This window comes from Stegodyphus dumicola, chromosome 3 (genome assembly GCF_044657685.1).
Source record: "Stegodyphus dumicola isolate Sdum_Otavi_A_Nest chromosome 3, ASM4465768v1".
In the NCBI taxonomy this organism is placed as follows: Eukaryota; Metazoa; Arthropoda; class Arachnida; order Araneae; family Eresidae; genus Stegodyphus; species Stegodyphus dumicola.
In genome coordinates, this window is record NC_140770.1 from 92,647,415 (window position 1) to 92,658,697 (window position 11,283).

Here is an 11,283-nt window from a genome sequence, read left to right on the forward strand (position 1 = left end):
TCATTTGGAAAACTGCTTTGCCTTCCTCCATTCATAACTCTGTTCCCCCTTTTCTTACTGTACTTATTTCATTTTATAAAATTCATTATATTATAATTATTTCATTTTAATAAAGATTGCACAATTTATTTTTAAATTCATTTTGTATAATACAAATTGTTGAACCGTTTCTGCTCAAATTTAAATATCATTATTTTTTTACTTGCCTAAACCTACAATCCATTTTTAGGAACTAAAATTTAAAAAAAAAAATAAAATAAAATAAAAAAAAAAAATTCTTATTCACATAGGCTCTAAAACTGAATGCAAAAAATGCTTTATTTTACCTTACTGAATTATACGAAGAAATTGCTATTTTTTACTTAAACAAACTGCAGAACATATTCTTATTCAACTGCAAGTGTGATATGGCATTTTTTATCAATTTAAAATAATGACAAACAATTCAAAAAAATCTTCATATCATTTAAGAACAAAAAAAAAAAAAAAAAAATTTTGTAGTAGTATAAATAATTATACAAATCTGAAATATTTATATAAAGTAAGGGAAGAGAAGATCTGTAGTTCTGGATAGTAAGTCTTTAAAATTTTGGTGTTCTACAGCACATTCAAATAAAAGTACTGATTAAGTAGATTTTTTTCACATATTTATAAAAAAATATTTATCAGTTCACATCATCATTTAACAGTTAAATCACATGGCTACATAGGCTTCACAGATGCAATTAATTAGCATTTAACCTAAGTACTTTACTACAGAATCATGAAAGCAATAAAGTCAGAAAAATAAATAACAAAAAAGGAGGGAAAAAATCTAATCCATAGTTTAGTTTAGATCTTGAACATTATAATAGCTCTACACTTATATTATCATAAAAGCTTGATTGTATGCATTTAGTAATACTTGTTTATAAATTCTTAACATGATAAAGGCCTTTCAACAAAAATATAAATTCTGTATTGCAATTCAGGAATATTAATTAATTATTATTATCTTTCAGATTTGTTCTTGAAACTTAATAAAGCAAAACCTACATATGCCAGCATTAATACATGCACAAATTCTATATTTAAAAGAATATAAATACAAAAATAAAATTAATTTTAGAGATAATTTAATTTTAAGATCTCTTATGGATAAAATTTTTCACGAATTAAGGATTCTCAGACAGAAAGGAAAACATACAACTACACATACCTTCAAAACTTTTTGACAAAAATATAGCTCAAATAACTTATGAGCAACACTATACTAAAGAGAAAAAAAAATCACATCTTAAATTACAATTTTAAGCACATACATTATTAATACACAAGTTTATTCCTTAAATATTTGAAAAAAAATTACGATTCTGTAATTCGGATAAAATCTTGTTTTATATAAAATACTCACTTCAGATGTACAAATACAAAATTATCAAAGTTTACTGCTACTAAAAATCTATTTAATGAGATAAAATTTAAAAAAAAAATAATAATAATTACAGAAATTTTAAATGACCACAAACAAGCACAGGAAAGCGCAACCTTGAGTTCCCTAACAAGTAGGCAAAAGCAATCAAAATTTCTTGCAGCAACAGGTGTAAATCATCTTCATTGCTTAAGACTCCGAAAGAGGTTAGATTTATATCTTGGCATATCTTTCAAAAGAATAGCTTTGTACATCAAAATTAGATGACAGAAAAACTTCCCGATTTAAAAAAAATATATATATAACATTTTTAATTCTTTAAAATTTTATATAAAAGTCAGTAATGCTTGATAACAACTTACCAACTACAGTTTTTAATTCAAATTCTGATGCACTATGCTACGACATTAGTGCAAAGAATGGAATGAGATGACACATAGCTAAATGTCATAAACAAAAGGTGCAATTTAATCCACAGGCGTCATTCTAATGCAAAATAAATAACAAGTGTCGCATGCAACGTCAAAGCGTTTGTTCCCGATTTCTTGTACTCCTCTTCTTTACTTGTGTGATTTTTTAATGCGGAATAATAAAGAGGTTGAAATCCGTTGGTGTTAAAATTTTAAAAATATTTTTAATGTGAATATTTTTATAAAACTTATAAAATTTTCACAAGGTAGGTTTTTCACAAGGTAGGATTTTTACAAGGTAGGTACGTTTTTTACAAATTAAACTCACAGTCGTTTTATTGAATTAAAACTGCTCGATTTCTTATACGGCTAAGTTTTAATACTCCATGAAACAAAATTTAAATATTGAGACTGCAGGAAAGAGACAAGGATTGATCCATACTAAGAAATTTGATAGAAAATGTTTTATAATACAAAATATTTGTGGTTACGTTTAATCTTCTGTAACTGAACTCAAATAATTTCAAAATGTCGTCTACAGGAAAACTGTATTTCGCCTGAACTGTAGCAACGCAGTACAATACGTATTATACCAAGGAGGTTAGAATAGAAAGAGGGAGGGTTCGCGGTTTCCTCCACTATCGGGGAATGAAACTCCGCCGAACAAGCAGCATCCATGTTTGTGACTTCAAAACATTGCACTACGGCAGTGACATGTACGTGTTTCTAACCTGTTCCGTGCATTTATTTTCCAGTAAAAATATGTTAAATTTATAATGAAATCCCTCGCTATTGTTGAATTTTTGTTTTAAAGAAATAAAGATGATATCCATAATTTACTATGTACAGCAAATTATTAAGAAATTGTTCGAAATCTAAATGCATGCGCATAACATTAAAGCCTTTAAAAAATGATGTTTCTGCATATTTCACGAACTTGCTTAGGTTAGAAAATAAATCTTAATAAAATAAAACAGATTTATGTGAATTCGTTGATTTCAGTTTATGCGCATTTCATATTTATTAATCTCAAAGAAACTGCCTTTAATTAAGTTGAATTACAGAAATACACCTATATAAGTTTTTGGATACATCTTTTCACATGTTTAATTGTGTAAATATTTTACTTAATTTTATCACTATACTGCTCAGAAATTTGTAAGTTTATGCAAAAAATTTTCAACAACAGAACAGTTTATCTTAACTTAAAAAAATGAATAATAATTAATATATAAAGAAAAGCATTGCTTTATTTAACACCTTTACAATTAATAAAAATAGTAACAATTGATTTCTTACTTTTCATGAAAGTTATAAAACGAATTAACTAAAACGTTCAAATTATACAATTTAAATCCTACCATGTAGCATTGTATCTTAAGGAACGAAGATACCAGCTATATACAGAAACATTAAAATGTATTTAATATATTTTGATTATAGTTATATTAAATAACCTATTTTAAGTCCTTTTTTTTCACATCTGGAAAGAAAACCACATGACATTGTGATATTTTTTGACATAGTTGTCATATTACATAAAAAAAGAAAATTAATACTTACGCGTGAAAAATAATGCCCGGAATTTTTTTCGAGAATCTATTTGTGCATCCATATGCAATACAAGCTGACATGCTTCAAAAAGAAAAGAAAAAAATGTTGCAATGACAGACTTCCTTGCACAAGTCACGGTGATAACAGGAAGATGGCCGCCAAGCTTCACCGTTTGAGTTGAACCTTCCCTCCTTCTATTCTAACCTCCTTGTATTATACTCCGTGACTGTACGATATTTCGCTGTTAAAGTTATCTTATATATCAAATTTCGTTCTTGCCATGCCATATCACAAAATTTGTGAAATCCATGATGATGTTAAGTCTCATCAGTACAGCTTACAGCATAAGATTAGTACAGCTTACAACAGTATAGCTTTTATTATTTCGGTAATGTCAAAAAGGTCTATAGAAACGACCTATTTTATATCCATATCGATGGTATGCAATAAGGTCCTTACTCTAATTTTTTTCTTTCATACATATTATATACAAAAGAAAAAATTTTTTCAACGTGGGCAGTACTTACTGAAAGACAAAGTACGTGCTCTACAATAGTGCGAAATGTTTTGAAAATCTAAGTGTCACATTTCGAATAAATCGTATCAATCTGCCCAATACAGAAATGTCCTGTTTATTTCTGTCAACTGCTTCCCAGTTTCAGATTTTAGGATTTTTATGTTCTCTGACGAAATCCATGAATTGCTTTTCTTTCGATGGATCTGCTTCATTTATATCTAGATTTATACGTTGGTAAAAATATGAGAGTTTTCAATGCTTAATTTTGTTCTAGATTCATGAATAAAGTGTAATAAATAATTTTTATTGTGTAATAATTTTATTATAATTATTTAATTATTATACTTTGTTGCACAATTTGCATTAAGATGAATTCTATTATATTAATTATTATAAATGATTATAATAATTTTACTATAATAAATAAATATTATGATATTACTATAATTAATAATCGTTACGAATATTTTCAATTCTTGAATTAATATATATATATATATATGTACTCTAGCAGCTACGCGGCAAGCCTTCGTTTGGCTTTTAAATGTACAGAAAAATACGTAAAGGGAGCATCAAACATTAAATTTAAAAACTGCACAGAATTTTACTCTGTACAACAGTTTTATCAAAATAATAAATAAAAAAACACAAGTTTCAATAAAAATGTATTACATATGAAAAAAATTACCGTTAATCTCTCATAATCGGGGTGAACGCCAAACTTGGCAAGAGTTTTTAATTTGCCGCGATTTTGATTCCCGGCGCGATTGTGCTTCCCGGCTAAATTTTTTCCGGTGGCAAACCTAGAGCTTTATTTCGGTGACTGTAATAAATGCGAGTTTAGTGTAAGCAGATGACATTTTTTTTTTACTTCCTTGTACGGAGTAAAAAGGAAGTATTGTAATCGCGAAAAGTTTCAGGCAGCATATTTCAACGAAAATATCCATTTTGACCGCTATCGAATGCAATTTAACGATGTTTTTGAGTGATATCTATACGTAAGGAAAGAATAAAATACTCTTTTCCTCCAAAAAAATTATAAAACTGCTTTAAAATTAATTCTGAAGAGAATTTTTCGTGGCATTTGTACGAACGTATGTACATACGCACGTACGTACATATCTCGCATAACTCAAAAACGATTAGCCTCAGAACGTTGAAATTTTGTATATAGGATTGCTATAACATGTAGATGTGCACCTCGTATTTTGGTTGCAATCGGCCGCACCAAACGTATATAAATATATTTATATGTATATCTAGTCTGTTACCCGGCTCAGTGATCTTAATTTCTTTACTCGTATATGTTTGTAAATTGTACATTGTTTGCTTTAAAAATGATTGAATTATGTTGTTCTTATCTTCCGGTTAAGGTTTTTATGCCTTTAGTAAATCTGTATGATATATTTTTAAAATTATCAACAATTTTAAAGTTGTTTAAGTGCCGCTAAGCCTAATAATTTTTTTGATGGCGGCCATTGCTTATTTACATTTGAAACAGCAGTATAGTGGATTTGTTGCCAATCTAGAGAAACGTAGCTTAAAGATAACGCCTTCATTTATTATTGCGAATTAAATCATGTTTAATCATTTTTGGAATTTTTTCGAGGAAAATTTACTTCGTAATTTTTAATACAGATATTTTGAGTTTTTATGTATTTTTGCCTTGTCGCGAAGCAGGGGCTTAGCTAGAGGGGGGAATCTGTCCCCGGGCGCAGAATTCAAGGGCGCCAAACTGATGTTACGACAATTTAGAATTAAATGTTTTCCATCCTTGGCAAGCAGTATGGGGAGCGAAATCTTCAGTTGTCCCTGGGCGCTGAAAACCCTAGCTACGACTCTGTCGCGAAGTGAAAACTGAATTAATTGAAGGAGAAATACTCAATCGTCTGTGAAAAACTGTTTCTTTTTGTTTTGTTTGCTTAATTTCTTTTATACATCGTTCTAGCTTTATTATAGTATTTGAATAGAACATGTGGCAACGATCAGATAATTCTTTAAATGATATCAATTTTGTGCATTCCGAGTTATAATATGAACGAAATATGCGCTATGTTAAGTGAACCTAGCGCCAGAGTGTGGCTATGGTAAACAAATAGAGTGAATTTTAAAGAATGCATTTATTCTATTGTGGTCATGCGCTGTCGACGAAGTAGATTTAATTCAATCCAATAAGTTTAAATGAAATGCAAGAAAAAATGCATATAATTTAATATTCCGTACAAGGAAGTCATGTGGCGTACACATCAGATTTTTTAATTTAATGAAAGACTGTGTTTGTTTTTAAAAGTTTTATTGTTTAATATTCGCAGGAGGTTAAGCTGTTGTTGGTGGGAGAATGTTGGATTTTAGATGACGTGAAGTTTATAATTTATGAATGTTTTCATTTAATTTTGTTCAGTTAATGTTTTCCGAGTCAGTTATTTTATTTTTTTTTTTTTTTATAGTTTTGTTTCTTACGTCTGGCAATCGAAAGCTGTAACGAAAGTGGTTAAGTGTGTTTAATTCTCCGACGATAGTAACTTATATATTTTAGTGAGTTTATGATGCATCCGTTGTTAATGAATTTGAATATGTTTGCTTGGTTGATAATTTTGGAGTCCGAGGAAAGTTTTATACAGTTTATTATTTTATAATTCATTATACTATTTTATCATGAATTACATAGATAGAACTAAGTTTTTACTTTCAAAGGTGATGGATTTTGTTTTACTCATGTAGTGTTTTATCATCTCATTTTACTATTCTGTTTACATAAAATAACGGCGTTTCACTACTGCGAAATTTAAAAGTTACTATTCTGTTTACGTTTGAAAATCAGACCTTAGTGCTCTCATTGCCGCCAAAAAATTCGCCAAATTTTGAAGGGCAAAATAGTTTGGCGCCTACTTACCCCGCTTCTGGAAGATTAGACAAAATTAAAATTAAACGAGAGAAAAATAAATTTATTATATATATATATATATATATATATATATATATATATATATATATATATATATTACAATGAAATAAGCAATATCCTTTAACACAAATATCAATTATCTTAATAAATAAATTAACCAGCTTCCCATTGCAAAATTTTAAGAATTCAACTGGTATAGAGGATGTTAAGAACTTTGTCTCCTAAAAATAGTCATGCAAAACGTTTTATATAATTGCAATTTTATATAATTAAAACATAATATAAAAAATTACAATGAAATAAGCAATAAATCTCATTTTCAAGAGAAAACTGTCAGCAGTCCAATATCCAAAGCAATGAATAAAAAACTATTGCCAAAACCACATTTCTAAAAGAATGAAACTAACATCAGAAAGCGGTAACTAACCAAAATTGTGCTTTGTGGATGACATAATTCAAAATATACAAACTTCTTTGCCATTAGCTAATAAAGAGAGAAAGGAAAAAATTTCACTAAAATTATTTATATATGTATAATGCAACAATTATACGATAAAAATTATTGTTATACAGTAAGACCCCGCTTAACGCGGGGGATCCGTTCCATCAAAGTAGAGCGTAATGCGAAACAGCTCTAAACGAGGCTATCTTAACATGTAAATAGTGGAGTTAGGGGAAGATGGATAGAAAATTGGTTAGGTATTAAATTTAATAATGTTTTTTTTAATAAAAATAAAACCAAACATTTATTTCTTACAAAAATAAAAACAATATAAACGAATATATTTATAAAAACAAATAAAATTCTAAGCCAGTCAGATCATTCAGTCTATTCTGTGTTTCCAATTTTCTGCCTTTTTTTTTTTTTTTTCAAGAAGGCATTATGATAGATTGGCTTAATGGCATATTGCGTTCAATTTCGTCGTCAATCCATATAGACAGTCGTTTTTCCACTTCCTCTATAATGTTATTTCTAGAACGGGTAATTCTAGTTGCAGAACTTGACGTAGTTGCAGTTGCCGATGACAGTATTTTTTCTTTATTCTTAAGAATTGTCCTTATTGTTGAAGTTGCCAAATTCAATGCAGCACTAATTTGAGATTGACTCTCACCAGAATCTAATCTTCTAATCACTTGCATTTAAGTTTCCAGTGAAATGCTTTTTCTGGTTGCTTTCTTTTCTTGTTTTTTATTATCACCCATGATAAAAACTAAAGATCATAATATTTGACACTGTATTAATCGTTATAGTATTATGTAAATTTATACTTACAATAATGTCAACAAATGTTTCAAATAATAAAAATGCTTCCGTACAGCCCCTCACCGCACCAAACAAGAAACATAACTACAAAGTTTCGGATATGTTATTTGGAAACCTACCGCTGCGCACAATTTCGAGGAATCCCCGTAGTTCATGCTGCGAGCAATTTCGGGGAATCCCGAGGTTGAAATAAAAGAGCGCTAAACCGAAACAGCGTTAAGCGGGGTCTTACTGTAGTTATTTATTTAATTATAATAAGTAATGATTCGATTTCTTTTTGATTTTTTGTCTTAAGATCTATGTGCATTATTACACATAAATGAACTGAGGGGAAACCAAATTTATTTTAGAAAAAAGAACAAAAATAATTCTTGCACAAAAGGTCGCGATATTGGCAAATGTCACTTTGAATCAACTACAATCAGAGAAGACTTAGCTCAATTGGGATAGATGCTTGTCAACTTTCTTGCTTTTTTTGTACTACAGAAAGTATATTTCTGCTAAAAAATATGGTTTCATTATTTAGGGATCTTATTTTTAAAAAGTAAATAAGAAATATGCACCATTCACCTAAACTTGATGTCATGAAATAAGAAAGATTCAACATTTTTGGTTTCTAGCATCCATTGCACATCAATGCGAAGCTTTACGTTTATTTCTTCGAAAATGAAATAAATGCGCGAAAGACAAGTGACGACAGGATCACAAGTAATCCTTCAGTAGTAAATTCCCTTTTCTCAGAGAAGAACAGACTCTCATGAGTAGTAAGCTCAGGTACTCGGGTGGCCAAAGGATGCCTTTTTGAGTTCGGGGGGCCACCGTAGAATCACTAGGACTTTTTTTTAATGCACGACACAAGAGAAATGTGCAATTCTCTCGCGCCAATACTCGAACTTGGACCTCTCCAATATGCGTCGAGTATGCTTCCAATTACACCACGAAGGCATGGAGAAAGGGGGACCAGTACCTTAAAAAATGTAAATCAAATAAAAAAAAACACTTCCCCACTTTTTATTGTCATCCACAATGAGAGAGTCAGCAATATTTGAGCTTGATAGCTTTTCAGGGAATAATTCGAAAATGAACGGAAATGTGTAGCCCATAATGGCAAACATCATGAGCAAGTTAAATGAAAGATTACAAGACGCAGCTAGTTTTGAAACATTCTAAAATGTCGCATGATTAAGATTTTTTAATCATTTCAGTTTTAAAGAGTGTAAAGAGTTAATTTCGAACCTTTCTACATTTCAATTCTTTATAATAGATACTTATAACTGATTTGGATGTTGGGATTTTAAAGTGATATAAAAGAATATAATATTATGTACCCCAATAAAATCAGCTTTTAAACTCAAATTCAGGAGAAAATACTTATAAACTTAAGAAACGGAAAAAATTGAAGATGATTCCATTACAAATAGTTTTAAATGGTAATAGATGCCGTAGTTTTTGTGATACGGAAGCAAAATAATAATAATAATCATGTGGCATGGTGATATCCTAAATTTTAAACTGAAGAGCGAATTTCTCCCCTTGTGTTTTATGTTGTAGCTTATCGTTTTAAAAAATGTAGAAAGTCATCTAATTAATAGCTTTTTATCATTCTTGTTTTAAAAGAGAAAGAAGAGTATAGACTAGAAGAGAAACACGCTAATGTGACAATCAAAATCGTAAAAACAACCTTGTATTTAGCGTAGGTATAATGAAACACTCAATCGATTTCGAGGGCAGCTAAAGGTCCCTCCTCATCAGGAGAAAGAAATACCTAGAAAGAAGAAAATAAAGGAGAAGGAGTCTCAGAAACACGTGGTCCTTATCAGCACTGCACGTGGTTATAACTGGATTTTTAATCAGATTTGCACTGGCCGCCTACTTTTACTGAGCCAGGCTATCTGATCAAGCATAAAGGACAAGAAAAATTTAGCGAAGTTAAAATAGGGAGCGAGGGGCAAATGCACCTTCACGCTCAAAATCTGAACTTCAAATAATGGAAAGCTCCAACTCCAACTTGCTTTATTTGCCGCGATTAACCTGCGAAATCGCAGGTTGTGTTCCGGCTATCGAACTTTGGTGCTTCTAGGAGCGCTGCAGGTAAGGAAATGCCGAACGTAGTTCTCGTGGAGACAGGATAGCAGATGCAGGGGGTGTAACCAATGTCACGTGATGAGCGATAAGACATCTGGTTGGCGATGAGGTATCCAGGCATCGTAGCGCTGTAAATCTGAAGTTTTACAGTAGTTATACATAAAATAGTACTAAATCAGTTCATAAAAGGTATGTGTTGCAGTCATAAATGCAGAAAATAAAATACGATTCCAAAAAGTATAATAGTATATACAGGAAAAATATAAGTAATATCTTGTGGGCGTGGCTGTGTGTGTCACATGATCATCCGGCTAAGATTTCTAAACATCATTATTTACAAGTCAAATAAGTTTTTCAGAGTACTACATACTTAAAAACACAAATTATGTTGGAAAATCCTGGTTTCCGCTGAGTAGAAAAGCGGCATATGGACGGAGGTGCCTGTCCTCGTGTAAAATTTCATAGTGAAATAGGTTGAAAATGTCCATATGTTGGCACTCCTTAGCGGCGTCATAAAATGCCGTGTTAGTTCTTCTTAAATATTCCACTATTGTATCCATTTTTAAATCTTCATGGAGACGTTTGTTCTTCACATACGGGTGTGCATTTGTGATAATTCTTAAAAATTGGTTTTGCACAACTTGTAATTTTTGGATTTCACCCTTCGTAGCGGTAGTCCATGCTGGCGAAGCGTACGTCATGATGGGTCGGATTGTGGCTAGATAAATAAGTCGTTTCTTGTCTAACGAAAGTTTTGAATATTTCCCTATCATAGGATATAAACATTTCATGACTTTAATCGCTTTATCCCTGATTTGTTGGATGTGATGCTGCCATGTGAGCTTGTCGTTGATGGTGATGCCCAGATATTTGGCTTGTTTCACGATAGGCACAGCCTCGTTAAAAAGATAAACACTTTGCCTGATCGGAACATTTTTCTTCCTTTTCCTTATGAGTAGGAGCTGCGATTTTTGAGCGTTAATTCGTATCTTCCAATATCCACACCATTGTTCTATGGAGAGAATAGTGTCTTGGAGTTTCCGAATAGCATGATTGATGTTAGCAGACTTCACTGCCAGGGCAGTGTCGTCTGCATAACAGGCTAGCATAGAATTATGATTTAAATGCAATCTCGGA

General features: G+C 30.8%; 1 protein-coding gene across 2 annotated transcripts in view; it reads right to left on the reverse strand.

Annotated features, from left to right (window-relative positions):
* LOC118183582 (serine/threonine-protein kinase D1-like) overlaps nt 1-1,961 on the reverse strand; it is a 72,554-nt gene extending 70,593 nt beyond the window's left edge. The window contains exon 1 of one of the 2 annotated variants that reach the window (XM_085813074.1): nt 1,774-1,961. The gene's annotated coding sequence lies outside the window, so the exon portion shown is untranslated. Of the gene's footprint in view, nt 1-1,485; nt 1,504-1,773 lie in introns of those variants that run through there. The other variant, XM_085813075.1, reaches the window with a different exon arrangement.
* Nucleotides 1,962-11,283: the final 9,322 nt, after the last annotated feature.